Source organism: Equus quagga, chromosome 20, assembly GCF_021613505.1.
Source record: "Equus quagga isolate Etosha38 chromosome 20, UCLA_HA_Equagga_1.0, whole genome shotgun sequence".
In the NCBI taxonomy this organism is placed as follows: domain Eukaryota; kingdom Metazoa; phylum Chordata; class Mammalia; order Perissodactyla; family Equidae; genus Equus; species Equus quagga.
The window spans coordinates 20,841,664-20,859,212 of record NC_060286.1 but is presented as its reverse complement, the minus strand read 5'-3'; the positions used below and the strand labels follow the sequence as shown (position 1 = coordinate 20,859,212).

At 55.7% G+C, this 17,549-nt stretch overlaps 1 long non-coding RNA gene across 1 annotated transcript in view; it reads left to right on the top strand.

Moving 5' to 3' along the window:
- Positions 1-17,549, top strand: part of LOC124231113 (uncharacterized) — a 51,186-nt gene that overhangs the window by 15,751 nt on the left and 17,886 nt on the right. Inside the window, exon 2 of the long non-coding RNA XR_006886385.1 lies at positions 16,260-16,449. This is a non-coding gene — a long non-coding RNA (uncharacterized LOC124231113). The remainder of the gene's footprint in view (positions 1-16,259; positions 16,450-17,549) is intronic.

Below are 17,549 nucleotides of genomic sequence, written 5' to 3'. Positions count from 1 at the left end.
TCGCACTGGCTCCCCGGGCAGGAGGGAGCAGCTCAGGGAGACCCAGGGGCTCTCGGGAGAAGGGGAGTGACGGGCTGGTTCTCTGGGGTAGCTGAGCGCAGTTCGGGGGGTTCTTCATGAGCCAGCGTGTGGAGGTGGAGAAGGAAGAGAGACACAAATGGCCAATTTCAAGCCCCTTTAGCTGGGTAGCTGGGTAGGTGGGGTAAAAGGAGAGGAGCTCCCTTTACCCCGTCCCTTTACCCCACCCCTCTGTTAAGCTGGCTTCCCAGGGTTTTGGCTGTTTCTCAGGGGACCAAGCACAGAGGAGATGCCAATCAGCTGGAGAGAAACTGTCTGCTGGAGACCTCCAGGGAGCCTCCCAGTCTACAGACAGGAGAGGGGGAAAGGGTGACGGATGCGCGGAGAAGCTGTGCTGTCTTCTCCAGGGATGCCTCACCGCCTAAAAGATGAGCGTGGTGCGGGCGGGATAGCAAGGCACATGCACGTGTCACCCCCCCCCCCCCCCCCCCCCCCCCCCCCCCCCCACCCCGGGCACCTGGTTCTAGGCTAGAGATTTGGCCAGAAGGAGACACTCTTGGTAGGCGTCAAGTCTAGGGGAGAGCAATCAAGACAAAGATGGTACAAGAAGGTAGGGGCTTAAAAAAAAGTCAGGGTTTTAATCCAAGGGTTTCTGAATGGCAGGGTTGCATGTAGTCTGGCTGGGCCCCTGGCCAGAGACAGGAGGCCCTTGGTGGGCTGTGTCCTCCCATTTCGCCAGGAGCGTCTCTGCTTTTATCTCTTTTCTGTTTTTCCTTTCCCAAAGCACTTTCCCAAATTCCATCCCGTTTGCTCCCCTCTGACAACACGTAGAAGCAGATGTGCCCATCGCCATTGTAAAGATGAAGGCACAGTCTCAGAGAGGTTCAGCTCCTTGCCCCAGATCACACAGCTCACAGCAGCTAAGCAAGAATTCAAACCCTGGCTCCAGAACAGAATGCCAACCCCCTTTCAAAAGAAGGGAAGATGAGGCATAATCAAAGCCCTCTTTCCTGCTCAGGATCTCCCTTGGCCTCTCCTTGAAGAGCCCAGAAGCATGACAAGATGCTGCCCCAGAGCCCACGGCAGTGGCATAGAATGGCGCAAGTCAAGGGCACGTTTTAGGGGAGGTGATCTTGCTGCCTCTCTGTCCTGGAGCTCCATCTCCTTTTTCCTTGGGGGCGCTGTGCGGCCTCAGCCGGGGGTCTGGAGGTGAAGGTGAACAACAGGGGGCTGGGAGGGCGGGACTCTGCCCTCACCTTCCACGAGGCCTCCTGCCTCCCCTCAGCTGCCCTTCACCGCTCCCTGCTTCAGCTTCCAAGGCAGAGACCACGTGGGTGAGTTGCCATGGAAACTGCGGAGCTCTATTTGAAAGCAGCCAGGAGTAATTGGAGCTGGCGGGGGAAGGGCGCTGCGGCTGGGACGCAGAGGTGGAGCGGCTACACCTGTTCAGGTCTGCCCGGCTCACCTCTTCCCAGCAGAAACCACCGCTTTTAAGGCCTCATCACTCTTGTTCCCATGACACACCGCCTCCCACAGCCCCACTGCCCTCTTCCCTGATGCCCGTTTGTCATCTCAGGCAGCCGGCCTGTCCCCGCAGGCCCTGTCCTGATTCCCCAGAGAAGGAGCGATTCTCTCTGTTATATAACACAGGGTGGCAAAAAACCAAGAGAGATCATTTTTGCCATTCATGGGGCGGGACGGAACCTCGGGGATTATCTGGATTACAGGGTGTGTGTGTGGGAAGGAAGGGGGAGTGTCGGGGACGAGGTGCTCCAGAGATGGGAGCCTGGACCCCGCCCTTTTTCTCCCCACCGTGGTTCCACAGCAAGAATGTGGGCAGGCTGGCCAGGGGCTGAGCACTGACACAGGAGACAGGCAGGCTCTGGGTCTGACCGAGGGTGACGGAGGGGTTCGCATTGGCCTCCATCAGAATTTCCCCATTGCTACACCCTGACTCTCACTGAGCCCTGCTCACACCTGGTTTAGGGGCTGCTCTTGGTCTTGCCTGCTGTCACTCTTGCTGTGTCCGATACCCGCATCCCAGCTGATTGCAGAGGAATTAAGAATTTTGCTTCTCCACGTTGCTGTGTGACTTGGGGCAAATTGCCTAGCCTTGCTGAGCTGCAACTGCTTCTTCTATGAAACAGGGATAAGAAAATAACTGCCTCTTATGTTGCTGGGGATTCAAGGAGACAATGCATTCACAGTGCTTAGCATAGCACTTGCTGTCAACAAAAACAGAAGTGTGATGACTATTATTATCCATCCCGCAACACCCAGAACAAGCCCCATCTCCTCCGCGAAGGCTTCCTTTCTCTCAAGAGGGAGGAACTGGTGCTGAGGAGCAGCCACCACAGGCCAGTGCCATGTGCTTCTCCTGCACAAAAGCCCTGGGAGGGCGGTGCTCTTCATATCATCCCCGTTCCACAGAGGTGGACACTGAGGTGCCGCCAGTCTCTTGCTCAAGGTCATTGGCTAATAGGAAGCAGGGTCAAGATTCAAGGTCAGCCTGTCTGCCTTGCATTTTTTCTCCCACAGCGTGCACTTCATATATGGTGCAACCCTCCCTTAGCCATTGTCCTTCCAGTTCAAAGCAGGTTATTATCGTTTTGATCTCTTTCTTGCCTTCTTCTCGCGTGGACTCCATGCACCAGGGCAGAGAGTGAGGGGGTAAGCGGAACAAGGGAGGTCAGGACTCAGATGGTCCCGGCTCCACCCGAGCTGGTGCAGCAGGCAGCTGGAAGCCTGGCAGGGTGTTTGTAGGAAGGAGGGGACCTGGCAGAGCAGGTGGCCAGGTAAGGAGAGGGTTCCAGGTGCCGGTACGAATTGTCTGGACTCCAAGACAAACTCTCCCCAACCCACTCTGATTTTCTGCTCAGCTCTGACCTTGGTCTCTGGACCCCAATCTCCCAGACAAGGGCTGGTGAGGGCTTGATGGATGACCTTGACCTTGCTTTGTCTGTCTAGGGACTCGAAGTGTCTCCTTGAGGTGAAGGGGAGACAGAGAGGTGGGGCGAAGGTGGAAAAGAGAAGGGAGAAACAGAAGGGAAAGAGCAGGAGGGAGGAAATGAGGGGGGCAGGGAAAGAGACCGCTGGAGGAGAGGGTGGAGGGAAGGACTCAGAGCAGGGAGCCGGGAGGAGGCTGCCAAGTGTGATTCTGAGCTCTGAGGAAGAAGAAAGGATGAGAAAGCAAGAAATAAGCTTCAAGGGAAGGATGAAAGGGGGAGGGTACTGAGGTTGGTGGGAGAATGAGAGAAAGAGGAGGATGTGAGAAAGTGAACGAGGGAGAGTGCAAGCTGGGGAGAGGAAATGAAAGGATGGGGAGAGGCCCAGCGGGGAGAGAAAGAGGAACAAAGAGGAAGACTGAGCAGCTGCCCGGCCTCCCTCCCGCCAAGCGAAGGCCTCGGAGGGCCGCAAGTGCTGAATGAACTGGGAGCCAGCCATGACTCAGTCTCGGCGCTCCTGCCCGCTGCCAAATCCCTTCTGGCTCAGCAGTTTGCATGGGGGAGGGGTCACCATCCTCCACCGTCCACCCCTTGTCTGGTGCAGCATCTTCTCTGAGACCTTTGTGGCTGGTGCCTGCCCTCAGAGTTCTCCCAGGTGCGCTGTCCTGGACAACCCTTCTAGAACCTTCCAAAGAGGCAGAAAGCAGTGCTGGGGGACTGGGGAGCAGGTGTGCACACAGCCCAAGGAAGTCCCCCTCCTCTCGCTGCTGAAGCCTGGCCCCTTTCTAAGGAGGAAGTGCCCAGGAACTGGCTCCACCTTAATAAAAGAACTAAAATGTATCGAGAGCTTAGCAGGAGCTCAGCAGGTTGTATGTTTTATCTCATTCAGTCCTCACAGCATCCTGAGAGGTCTGTACTATTATTGTTTCCATTTTCCAGAAGCAGAATCAGAACTAAGGAGGTCTGGTTATTTGCCCAGTTCGCATGGCTAGTTAGAGGGGGGACCTGGGCTTCCAGCTGGTGAGGACAGAGGTCGTGGTCCTCCTGAGGTTTAAACTCAGGGCAGGGGCTGAGGCTGGAGGGGACAGGTAGGGGATTGGCAGTTCTGAGGAAGCCATGGGGAAGCTAATGGTCTGTGACGGTTTGGGCAGTTCTCGGAAGTCTCTGTGCCTCAGTTTCCCCATCTGACGTGTCTTGCTGTAGGAATGTGCCAGAGGAGGAGATGGCCAGAGGAGTCAGGACAAAAATCAGTGAGGCACTCTTTGAGGATGGTGTCCATTGGCAGGGAGGAATACCTGGGTGTGAGGAAAGACAGCTGTAAGTAGTGTCCCCTCCCACCAGCCTCACTGGCATCTCCAGGGAAGGCCGGATGGGTGGTAATAAGGCCCTGCTTTCATGGGGCTCCCATGAACCTTTCTCTGAAATGCTTTCATATATGGCTGCACACACACACACACACACACACACACACACACACACACACTATTCTTAGCTTCACAGCCACCTTCCATGGCACGTAAAGTTTGCCTGGCTTCATTTTATAAGGCTGGAGGAAGCCAAGGTCACACAGCTGGCCCCAGGGAGAGGGGATGCCACCTGGATGCGTGGGCAGTGACATAAAGTTTCTGCCCTCAAGGCGCCTCGTGGGCTCTCAGGGAAACTGCAGGCCCTCAGCACCCACTCTGTACCCAGGCCCCCCCACCCCCACCCCATACCTGGGGTCTCCTGTAGACCCTGTGATGCCATTGCTCCCTTTGCATCACCTGGCAGCCTCTCCACGCCCCTCTCCAGCCTGAATGAGGAGCTGTGCCTGCTCCACGCCCACCCCGGGACCCTGGTGGATTCCACTGTCACCTTCAGTGAGGGTCCCCAGTAGAGTGTGGGTTTGGAAAAGGGCTTCCCCACCACCCCCATGGCAGCTCCCCTTCCCCAGGGACCAGGGATGCAGCCGCTCTGGTAGCCTGCAGTTGCCATGGCAACGGCCCTGCTTGGGTTTCCGTGGGGGCGGTGGGGGATGTCGGGGAGGCTGTGTGTTCATTTTCGGCCCCAGGTGAGGGAGGCTCAAGGAGGGGGATGCCATCCTCCTAGGATGGAGTCAGCCCATCTTCCCAGCTCCCTCTCAGCCCGCTCAGCTGCATCCCAGTGGCAGGGAAGATTGCAAGACAGACAGAGGGACGCTGGCCTGAAGAAAGATGCCCCAGAAGGAAAACTGGAGAGAGAGTGGTGGAGATGGGCATTGGCACAGTTGTCAAAGGAAGAAGGCCCGGATGTGGGGTGGGAGCTGCAGGAAGGAGGGAGCGGAGCCAGGGCAGCAGAGCGGGCACATCGAAGGATCCAGAGCCGCCTAGGGGGAGACCCGGGAAGAGATGGGTCCCTTATTTCTGCCATCCCACCACCCCCCCCCCCCCCCCCCCCCCGACAACTGTGCCGGTGCCCCTGCTGTGCTTCCCCAGCCAAGAGAAGGCCCCTCTGCTCCTCCGACATGATCTGTAATTTCCGGCAGACATTTGAGGTCCCTGACATCTGCATAATGCGGGCCAGTCTCTTAGCAACGGGGAACAGCTGTCTGGCATCTCCAAGATTAAACTGTAACTATACACGGTCCTTGCCAGGGGGAGGGGGTGGGGGAAGGGGCTAAACACTGCCTCCTGGCATTTTCAAACTCATTTAGCTTTTATTCATTTCCTGCCTCCAGTAAAGAGGCCAGGGATTCGGGCTGGGCCAGGCTGTTACTGCCCCTGCCACTACCACCACTGCCGCTGCTGCTGCTGCTGAGGCTGCAGATGGCTCTTCACCCAGATCTGTTTGCTTGCGGGAGGGGAGACGGATAGGGACCACACTAGCCTTTTTCGGTTTTATTTTCTTTATTTTTTGTAGGCGCAGGGATCCTGGCACACACAGTGTAGGTGCTGCCCAGGAAGAAAGGCCGGGTGGCCCAGTGGTTAAAGCCCCACCCCCATGGCGGCTCCAGCCTGGTTTAATTCCTTACAGCTCGCTCCGTTGCTAATAGCTGTGTGACCTTGGGCTAAATCCCTTTACCTGTCTACACCTCCATCACCTCATCTGTAAAAGGAGATAATTCTACCGACCCCGAGGGTTGCTGTGAAGATGAAATGAGCATGCACTCAGGCCGTGGAGCCCGATTGATAACTGTGCTTCTCTGTTCCTCTGGTCACCCTCCCACCCCTTCCTCTGTGTTAGCGACCTCAGGCTCTGCCCCTGGAGCAGAGGCAGACACATCTGTTTTCCTGGGAGCCTACACCTTGCCCTCCTGTTCCCTGTAGGACTTCAGCAGAGCTCCGCAGTGCCCAGCGGGGCCCTCTCAGTGTCCTCGTCCCTCGTCCCCTGGCCTGCTTGGGCCTAAGCAGCTCCTGTGTCCTAACCCCTCCGCCACTGGCTCCTGCCATTTGGCTGCAGCTCCTGAACTCGTGAATGCGGTGTTTTGGTTTTGCAGCAAGAAGGAAAAATAAAAGGGCGGGTGTGGGGCGGGACAAGAGGGAAGAGGCAGAGGGAGGAGGAGGGAAAAACCCTTTAGCCGCCTGTGCTGGCCAGTTCCAGGAATGTGTTCTCGGTCATCAGTGCCAAAGCGGTGACCCAGGCGCGGCGGCCAGGCCGGGAGAAGGGAGAGGCCGGCTCCAGGGTGAGAGCTCTCCTCCTCCCACGGCCCCTCTGCTGACTCATCGCCGCTCCAGCTGGCAGAAGCCTTTTCTGGGGATGGCTGTTGCTAAGATTCCTCGGAGATGACTGATTGCTTCTCCTTGAGCTTGGTGAAAACATGTTTGTAGACGGCATGCAAATACACGCATACCCTCCTGTGGGCTCGCACGCCTAGCCCGGACACCTGCACATGCGTGTTTGTGTGCCCAAATGTGTGCATGCACAGTGTGCACAGAGCACCAAAACGTGCTTACTGTTCCCATTGCCTTCGTGACACTCAGGTACTAATCCGTGTACACGGGTGTGGGCCAGCATCAGCTCCCCCAAGAGGGGCGGCGGCCTGCCAGGTTTCCGCAGGCCCTGTAACTCAGGCGGAGGGGAAGCCGCCCATGTCTGGGCCTGCTTTAATCAGACGGAGTTTTCAGGTTGCCTTGAAACATTCTTGGCCTCTGTCCCTCCTGCCCTCCCTCGGTGTCTTGGTTTCTTTCCTTCTGGTGCAATGATCTCATCTTCCCTTCTCCCTCAGCCTGCCACGGTTTTGATGTTTGCTGTTCCAGGCACTCAGCTGGGAGCTGGAATCCTCTAGAGCTGGATTCCTGGCCTGGACCTGACACCCCGAGGAGGCTCCTGGGGAGCCTCAGTTTCTCCTGGAGAGAGGGGACCACTGTGAGGACTTGCGGATGGAAAGCACTGGGCCTTTCTCGGGGCTCTGCTGCTGACGCGAATCCGGGATATGTTTGCTCCTCCTCTGTGCCGGTCCAGAGCCTTGGCTGGGTGGCCTGGTGCTCAGGGCTTAGCATGCAGCCCTGGACGCCCGGCCCCTGGCTGCCAGCGCTGTGTGTGACCTCAGTCACATTGGGCTCTTGCTGCCTTGGTTTCCCCACCCGCTGGGCTGAAATTGGACTCCTTGCCGAGTCTGCCAGGGTTTTCCTGTGACAGGGCTTGGCAGGCGCTTGGTCACCAGGCAAGGTTGTTTGTCACGGGTTCTTGAAGGGGCGGAGGGGTGGGGAGCCGGTGCCAGCACGGAGCCCACGCTCCTTCTCTCGCCAGCTCTGCCGCCGGGCTCAGGCTCAAGTGTGGCTTCTTTACATGGACCCACCCCGGGGGCCAGATCCCGCGAGCGTTCTCCGCTGTGATTCAGCGGCGGTTGCTAAGGAAGGCCTGGTCCCCGGCCTCTAGGGACGAGCTGTGGCCAGCCCGGATTCAGCAGGCTCGGCAAGGCTCACGCTAGCCACAAGAAAAACATTCGTCTGTGCTCAGGGTCCTCAGTCCTAAAATGAAGACAAGGCCGGCTCCACGGTTCCTGCTGGTTTTGACATGCAATGATGTGGGGCGGGGGTGGAAATGCAGAGAGTAAAACAAATGACAAAAATCAAAGTGAGCTGTGTAAAGAGACAACTCTGAGCCGATGTCAACAGCCTAATGTAAGCTCTGGATGCATGAACTCTACTGATGCCTAATTTGTATAGCGCCACAGGAGTCCAGGAAAGAGTAAACAGTCCCAGAGGCCACCAGCCTCCCCACCTGGGAAGCATCAGTCTGTTGCCCAACCCTCCCCGCCCAGCCATGCCCCCAACTCCAGCCACAGGACAAAGCCCGCCCTGAGCACCTTGCCTGCCATCCTTACGTTCACCAGGAGGTGGCTGGAGCTTCTGTGAGTTGCCTGCCGCTCAGGTTTGGGAATTACAAGGTAACTCAGTAAAAAAAAGGAAGCCTGTGAGCTGGGCAGTCCAGAGGGGTGAGCTCTGGATCCCAGCAGCGGTCTCGGGGCTGAGGTGGGCTTGCTGGAATCCTGCTGGCCAGCGTGCAAGCAGAGAATAATCATAAGCATGCATTCCCATCCAGCTTTTCCTGCATGCCAGGCACATTGCTAAACTTGTTGTGTTTATCCATCCATCTCATCTTCACAACAGTCCCATGAGGGAGATAGCGTCATTGTCCCTATTTTCCGGATGGGGAAACTGAGGCGCAGAGATGCTAAGAAGCATGTACTAAGTAGGAGGGCCAGGGTTCCAGCCTTAGTTCTCCGGAGCCCAGCCCTTAACCACTTCCTGTCATTGTCTTCCACTGATTGTCATGCTCCAGGTTGGCACAGCTGACACCAGGTGCCACCACCTTCCCCACTGTTGTCACAGACAGAAGAGAAAACATGGGTTCCAATATTCCATTTCCAATGCTGCTTCCAGCTCTGACCTCCAGGGAGCTCCCTTATCAGCCAAAAAGCCTGGTGGCCACTTGTATTAACTTGTTCAGTGCTGAGTGACCCCAGGCTTATGATTCAACCCCTTGGACCTTTCCTTCTCCCCTTCTGCACAGTGACAGCCCTGTGGGACCCCTTGGTCCATCTACTGCTCAACAGGCAACAATTCTCAGAAACTCCTTTCTTCCAGGGCTCCCAAGCACAAAGTTGCAGATGCTACCGACATGCCTGGTCATGCACACACTTGTGCACACACATGTGCACACACACATATGGTGCAAAATCTTGAACAGAGTCGCAGACACTATGGAAATTGGGCAGAGCTTCGGGAGTCTTGCATGGTGGTTGTATTTTTTATGTTAGGAATGCTCAGGGAGCAGCCGGGGCAAACATTTAACACTTGGGGTCTCACACACTTGCACAGTGGTCAACGGGCTTTCACAGTCAGTGTTGTGTGCAATGCACACGCATGTGTGTTCTTGTTCACACATCTTGTCTTCCTGCCTCGACCTAGGCTGTAACGCCTTGCGGAACGGGATGTTTTCTGGTGTCTCCCTGTATCACCCGGCGTGATGCCGCCTCTAGCAGGTGGTGGGTCTGTATCTGTGCACTGAGGGATAAAGGAAAGACACTGGGGCTGTACGCTAACGGAATTTTTCTGTTAGATGCGTCCACCATCCCCATGATACCTTCAGTAGCCATCATCCAGACCAAACGCCAAAGCAACTTAACTCAGCAGTCTCTCCCCCACCTCCCTGTGAAGGGGGCACCCACATCCCCTGCTTTTCTTGAGTCCTCGTCTGTCCCCCACCGTCCTTTTCCATCTCACATGTGGGGCCTTGCATCTACTCACTGCACTACTGTCTTTCTTCTCCCCTCGGCCCCTGTTGATTTTCCTTGCCCAGGAAGAGCCAGATGGAGTCCTCTGAGCAGCTGTTGGAGAGAGAAGGACTTGGAGCTGGAGGGGCTGGACCCCGGGCCTGGGGAGACCCCCAGCCCCTCGTCATTTGGACCTTCCTTCCTCTGAGGCCCAACTGGGGCACGCGAACTGCCAGATCTGTCCCTGAGCCTCTGGGAGCTGCAGGGGGAGCCCTCTGCAGCTGAGGGGAGTAAAGTGCTCCAGGCCCTTCCCCTGCCATGTCCAGGGTCTCCTGTGTGCGGAGCTGGATGGGACAGAAACCAGTGTTTGGGGCCTTCTGGTTTCTAGGCGATGTGCCTTCAGGACTCAGTTAGGCTGGAAATGCCCAGTCTGAGCCTCCTAGCCCTGCCTGACTTTGAACCAGCTCCTCGTGAGGGGTGGGGCTCTGCTGTCTGGAATTGATGAGATGCCTCTCCCATTACTGTAGGTCTACACGGCCCACTGACGCTCTCTGAGGGGTTGGGGGTGGGGGTAGCCCCAGGCAGGGCCCTGGAAAGCTGAGCTGAACTCCTGGAGAGGGGTGTGATGAGGGTGGAGGGAGCCTCCAGTCCCACCCAGTGGCTTGCTGGGATGAGAAGGCGTGGCCCCGTAGACAGGTCAGGAGTTGTTCTTTCACCTCACCCTCATCGCGTTTCAGCCCTTGGATGGAGACCTCTGCTGTCCCCAGGCTCGTGGCTTCTGCTGGCCTCGAGGCTAAGGGGACAGGGCCACTTCTCTGCTCCACCCAGGCCTCCCGCTGGCCGGCCCTTGCTCCCCAGTCCCTAGGGCCTTGCTGGAGAAAAACCCTCCCGCCAGCACCCATCATCTCGCTGGCTACACAGTGACACCTGGTGGGTCTCGGGCATCATCACAAGGAAATGCCGGAGGCCCCTTGCAGACCAAACCCATGGTTCCCATATCCTAGAGGGCATCTGAGCCCGGAGCCCAGGCTCTGGGGCGACTGTCTCAGTCTGTTCCCCCCGGGGGCTAAAACGCACCATTTGCCCCAGCCCAGAGTCCTGGGTAATGGGGACCACTGGAGACAAGGAGATGAGGCTTGGAAGGACTCAACGTCCCATCACACAAGGACTTGCGTGGGCCTGGCCACGTGGTGATGTAGCACTTGGCCACTGGGATCGGATGACAAAGATCTGGGAGAGACTGGGCTGGGGTGAGCCCTCAGCTCCTGCGCCTGGGGATGTTTGGCGCAAAGCACATTCTGCTGCCGTCCTGGGGGCGAGTTGGAATCCGTGCCAGACCCTGATCTGGGCTTCCACACCCCAATGGGGACACGCTGGGCGAACTGATTACTCAGTCCCCCTGGCAGCACCACCCACACTGAGGTCCTGTGCCTACGTGTTTTTAGAACCACGGAATGAACAGGAAGGGTTTCGAGCAGGCTTGTCGTCCACTTCTTCTTTCTCATGCCGTGACTTAGGCAAAGTCAGGCAGCAACTGAATGGGAGCCAGCCTTCAGGGGCACCTCCTGAGGGCACACGGTGACAGGTCACTTCCTTTGGACTGTGCGGAGCCAGGGACCCAGTTCATTGCACAGCACGGCGTGGCCAGGTGTCTAAATGCCGGGCTGAAGCCCTCGGCCTCCATTCCTGCGGATCTCGCAGGCCGTCGTGAGCAGTCTCGTCTTCATCTCCTGTCTCCGTTTCTTAGTGTCGAGGGGTGCTAGGTTTAGACTGCTGGGATTGGAATCCAGTTTTACAGTATTGTGGTGTGACCTTGGTTCCTTCACCTCTCTGTGCCTCAGTTGCTCATCTGTATAATGGTTATAATGCTGCCTGCCTTCTGGGGTTGTTATGAGGATTCAGGAGCTAAGGCATGGACGTGCTTAGAACAGTGCCCGGCACCTGGGAACTGCTGAGAGCTCTTGGCGGAGAATTATTTCCCCACCCCACAGAAGGGAGCACATGGGGCCTTCCTGTGGGGGTGGCGGGGAGTGCATCTTGCTCCGCTTGGGCTGTCATAACAAAACACTGTGGATTTGAGTCTGAGGGGCCACGAGTCTGAGATCGGGGTGCCGGCATGGCTGGGTTCTGGTGAGGGCCCTCGTCTGGGTGTGCGGACGGCCGCCTTGTCGGTGCGAGCTCACCTGGCCTTTCATACGATGCATCTACTGGAGAGAGAGACTTCTCTCTTCTCTTATTATAGGGACAACAAGCCTATTGGTTAGGATTCCACCCTGGTGACCTCATTTAACCTTAATTACCTCCTAAAGGCCCTGTCTCCAAATACAGTCACAGTGGGGTTAGGACTTCAACCTCTGAATTTTGGGGGACACAATTCAGTCCGTAGGGGAGTGGAGCACTCCTCCAAGAACCCAGATGCTGCGGGCATACCAACCAGTGACACGAAGACCCAGGCTCTTCTTGGCCCTGTGGCTGGGCTGATTTCCCCAGTCAGAGGCTTGAGGCAGTGGGAAGGATGAGTCTGACCTGCCGGGCATCAACCTGGCCCGGGGGCTATTCTAAGCTCCTGGTCCCTGCAGTGCCAGGGCCGGAGGAGCAGACCTCCCATGACGGGGGCCAGCAGTGAGTGCAGAGCCCATGCTGATGTGTACCACACCCCTAAGAATGCCTGCTCCCCATTTTTCCAGTCTGGGGAAAGCTTGCTGCAGACTGTGCATTACAGATTTCACTTCCCTGTTTCCTGGTTTGCTATGTGGCTGGGGGCAAGGACATCCTTTCTCAAGGCTGCTATCAAAGTTCAGCTTGAAAAATGTGCCTGGTGGCACTGGGCCATGGGTTAGGTGAGTGGAGCTCCCCTCCATGGGCTGAAGCTAAGAGATGGTCAAAGGTCAAAGCACGTGGCAGGAGAGAGGTGCAGGGGTTTCTGGGGTTCACTGGCTCAGGCTGGAGGTATAAGCCGGCAGATTCTACCCCTCTATGTGCTCAGCATCCCCTCTCACAGCCCTGTTGCTGAAGGGTTGTATTTGTTAGGACTGTTTCAGTTGTAAGTTACAGAAACCCGAGTCAAACAAGCATAAGCAAAAAGGGAGTTTATTAACCCACAACTGGGTATCACTTTCAGGCACAGTTTGATCCAGGGTTTCAAACAGTGTCATCAGGGCTTTCTCTCACTCTTGGGCTCTCAGCTTTGTCTCACTCTTTGTACCGGCTCTCTGCTGCAGATAGGCCTTCTTCCAGGGTCAGGAAGATGACAACTGGAAGCCTTAGATTTGCATCTTTCCAGACTAATATGTCCCTGGAAACATCATTTCTGACTTTCATATCCCAGGGAGGACTCCTAACTGGCTTGCTTGGAAGCATGTCCATTAGTGAACCCATCAACACAGGGAGGGTCCTCTGGGCGGCCTGGGACACTTGCCCACCCCTACATTCTTGGAAGGGGGTAGGGCACCGTAATTGACAGCAGCATCAGTACTACCCAGAGAGGGAGAGAAGCTCTTCCAGAGGAAGGGGGAGGGGAAGTGAGTTGGGTGTGCAAAGCCCGTATGTACGGCCAGACTCCTCTCAGATGAGCTGGCCCCGGAGGACTTTCGGCTTCAAACCAGAACGTCAGTGCAGGAAAGTTAAAATTTGATAAACGAGAGAGCTGAGGCCAAGGTAAGCGCCTTGCTCAAGGTCATCCTGGGTTCTCCTGCAGAGGCATGACATCATTCCTGGCTCCGTCTCTAATTATTCCAGTCGAGGGCCAAGTGCAGTGGCCAAAGGGTTGTCTGAGATCCCCTCTTCGCCCACAGGGGCTCGGCAGAGAGCCAGGAGGGGAGGAGGGCGTTGCAGGAGGCGCCTTACTGCTCGGCCCAAAGGCGTTTGTCTCCCCTGCTCCTCGCCCTTCTCAGGATTAATAGGCAGGAGCCCTGCGCTGCCTGCTGAGGCCAAGGAGACTGCAAGTGGCTGTCAGGCCCCAAGAAGGTGTAGCTGGGAGCCTGGCTAAGAATGAGGGGTGATTGCACAACGGAGGTGGGCCTGCACGTGTGGTCTGTGTGATTCCTGGGAGGGTCTGAAAGTAAGGCTCGCCTCCTCAAGGTGGGGGTGGAGTGGGCTTGGAAAAACCTGGTAAATCCTGATCAACATGCGATCCTCAACCCAAATCATTTTCAGGCTCTATCTTCATCAGGGGTCCTCCTCCAGGGCAGGACATTAAGCCAGGAGAGGAACCAGGAAGGGAGGCAGCTTCTCCCGCCTTCTGTGTCAGGTGACCTCCGCCTTTTCCTTTGTCCCTGTGCGCACAGCCGACCGGCCCCCACTTCCACTTGTCCTCCGTGTGACTGATCACCCACTTCCTGCTGTCCCGTCATTCAAGCCCCCGCCCCCTGGAGCGCTGCCCTGCTTTTCTCTAGCTCCAGAAATCCTACCCGTACCGCCAGACCTGGCTCAGGTTGTGCCTGCGCTGGTATTCCGCGTGGATGCCTCTAACCCAGTGGCTCTCAGCTTCAGTTTTGCCCCCTAGGGGACATCTGACAATGTCTGAAGACGTTTTGGTTGTCACAGATAGAGGGGGTGCTACTGGCCTTTAATGGCTGGAAGGTAAACATCTTGCACGGCACAGGACGGCACCCCCAACAACTAGGAATTGTCCGGCCCATAATGTGAATAGTTTCTGAGAAACACTGCAGGTTCCAGGGGCGGGCAGAGCTCCTCAGCTCTGATCCAGCTCTCTTAGGCTGAGCCTCCTCCCCAGAGAAAGCCAGTTTGCCTTGGTTCAAATCCCGGCACCCCTGCTCACTAGCTGGGTGACCTTGGGCAAGCAACTCAACCTCTCTGGGCCTGTGTTTCTCATCTGTAAAACAGGGCTGATAAACTTCACAGGGCTGTGACGAGTAGGTGACTTAACATGTCTATAAAGAGTTTGGCACAGTGCGGCTCAGAGAGGGCACTCACTGAAGGCCAGCTATCGTTCCTCTAATGAGTGGTTCTCAGGATTGAGTCTCCCCGAGGGAGAGTTTTGAAAATTTGTGTGTGCCTTTAGAGGAGGGGATGTTGTCTTCCACGGCAGTCATACCTGAGCTTTTACGTATTGAAATACATGTTATTTTATTCTAAACTATTTTTTTCCTTTATAATACAGTTAGGGCATTAGATCGATGAAAAATATTATAGCTGGAGGTAGGTTATATTATCAACAACTTTACTTTCAGATTGTTAAGTTATTAGAAAATATTTTAAAATAGGTTTTGAAATGAGCGTTGTTGAGTCTCATGGGGTTGCAAACCAGAGTTCTGGATGACTGAACTCATACTGCCCCCCTCTCTCTCTCTTTTTTTTCTTGAGGAAGACTGGCCCTGAGCTAACATCCGTGCCCATCTTCCTCTACTTTATATGTGAGACACCTGCCACAGCATGGCTTCACAAGTGGTGCGTAGGCTCACACCCGGGATCTGAACTGGCAAACCCTGGGCTGCTGAAGCGGAACGTGCGAACTTAACCACTGCGCCACTGGGCCGGCCCCTGCCCCTCTCTTTTTGAGCTAAGGCACCCTGCCCCCCTCAACTGGACACTTGACACAAAGGCCCTCCTTCAAGCCACCCTCTCCAGCTCTTCCTGCCCCTCCATGCACCCCAGGATAAACCTAGACCAACTCCGCCCTCCCCGACCCCTGCCTGTTCCTAGCTGGCTGGAGCCCCAAGCTCTGCCAGGACAGGCTCAAAAGGGTGGAACTCAATGGAGTGTGTGCACAGAGCCAGGCTTGGGGTCCCCACAGCTGGGGCAGGTACCAGCCTCACTTGCCTGCTGCCTGATCCAGAAAAAAGTCCAAGGTGTTGCGAGGAAAGGCATTGCTTCCCAACGCACCGCGCGGCTTTGGGATGCTGCATCTCGAGGTGCCGGTCTTGACTCCAACTCCTCCCCTTCTACCCGAGAAACACAGCCTGGCCTCTTCGTGTCAGATGTGTCCTTGTCACAAAACGATACTGTAAGAAAAAATGGACAAACTCACAGAACAGAAATCACCCCCACTCCTGTGGAGAAAGCCTGTGTGAATATTTTGCCTTTTTTTCTTGGAAATCATACCTCTGTATTTTATTTTATTTTTTAACAATCCATCAGCATGTGCTATTTTGTAACCTTCTTTTTTCCATCCAACTCTATATCTTAAACATCTTTCCAGGTTATTAAATATTCTAACAGGAGATGTCAATGGCTGCCCAGTATTCCATAAATAAACCATTATTTATTTAACCAGTTTATTGATTGCTGGACACTTTATCCCTCATTCTTGACCTTGTTTGAATCCTGGCTCTCTGCTTAAAAGCTATGTGACATCAGGAAAGTCACCTGTTCTTTCTGCGCCTCGGTTTGCTCATCTGTCCATTGAGGCGTCTGATGTGCCCATGCCCTTAGGCATTGCTTTGAAGAGCCCCAAGCTGGTGTATGACAAAGCATGTGGCACAGTGCCTGGGACGCGGCCCCCAAGGAGTTTTCTCAATGTGCATCTTCATCCCTTTCTCTGCTGCCCCTTCTTCTGCTTATTCAAGGGCTCTCCGTGCCTCTTGGCCACCCTGAAAAATTGCCCCAGGTTCTTCCCATGACTGTCATTCTCAGTGTGCGAATCTGTCTCCTGGCTGCAGGAACGAGAGCTTGTCATGGACTCTAGACTGGAAACCAGCACCCAGTGGGGACTGGACTGATGACCAGGCCAACTCCTTCCCTGGCTGCGTTTGGACTTCCAATTGGATCTCTCAGGGCAGGGCCTTTGGGAATTCCCATGAAGTATATTTCCCGGCTCGCAGGAATGACCGCCCATCCCCCTCTCCCAAGGTGAGTGCAAAGGTCTGCTGTGTGCTCCCACCTTGACGTCCAGAGAGGGACCCTCCTGGACAGCGGCCGAGGTCCAGGAGCCTGGCAAACCCACCACAGGCCGTTCTTTCAGGGGATGACTGTGCCTGCCCTGGGGCAGCTCGGGGAGCCTTGCTTCTCCAGCCAGGCTTCCCCACTGCCCAGCCACTGGCGTGCCTCCTCAAACACCATTTCTGCTGCAAAAGGGATACCCAGGCCATGTCCCTGAGTACAGCAGAGGACCCCAGTCGAGGGATCTGCTTCCGACAACTGGGATGCAGGCTCTAATGAACCCCAAGTGGGAAAGTCATGCACAGGCCCTGTGTGTGCGTGCACAAACAGTTTACCCCATTGCTCCCACACTCACAGCACTAACACGTTCTCACACACATGTGTGCACGCACAACCGCCCCAGGCAGGTGCCAGACGGCAGTTGACCTAACTCAGCTTAGGTTTTTGGTCGTGATGTCCTGAGGAAAAAGCGAGGAGAATGTGCTCTGAGAGCCCCGGATGCCAGACCACAGTCCTTCTTTTCTGATTAGGACTCATAGGTCGGCTCAGTTTTCCGTGCCCTTGAGGCGGGAGGGGAAGGGGGCCTTGGGAAGGAAGTAGGATGGCAGATGGGCCTGGGGCACTGAGAGGACCTCATCAGAAAACAAGTCCAGGGGCTGGCCCGGTGGCACAGTGGTTAAGTTCGCACGTTCCGCTTCGGGGGTTCGGGTCCCAGGTCAAGCCATGCTGTGGCACGTGTCCCACATATAAGGTAGAGGAAGATGAGCACGGATGTTAGCTCAGGGCCAGTCTTCCTCAGCAAAAAGTGGAGGATTGGTGGCAGATGTTAGCTCAGGGCTTATCTTCCTCAAAAAAAAAAAAAAAAGAGAAAAGTCCCAAAACAACACAGAATCACTGTAGAAACCTTTAAAATCGAATTTAACTCAATGAATATTGAGGGAGGGTTTACTGTGTGTCAGCACTGTCAGAGGGTGCTAAAGAGAGGAAAAAAGATCCTGTGTTCCATGTTCCCTGGGGACGCGTGGTCACCCCTTGGGGGTCCATCTCCCACTTTCTTTCTGAGACGGGCC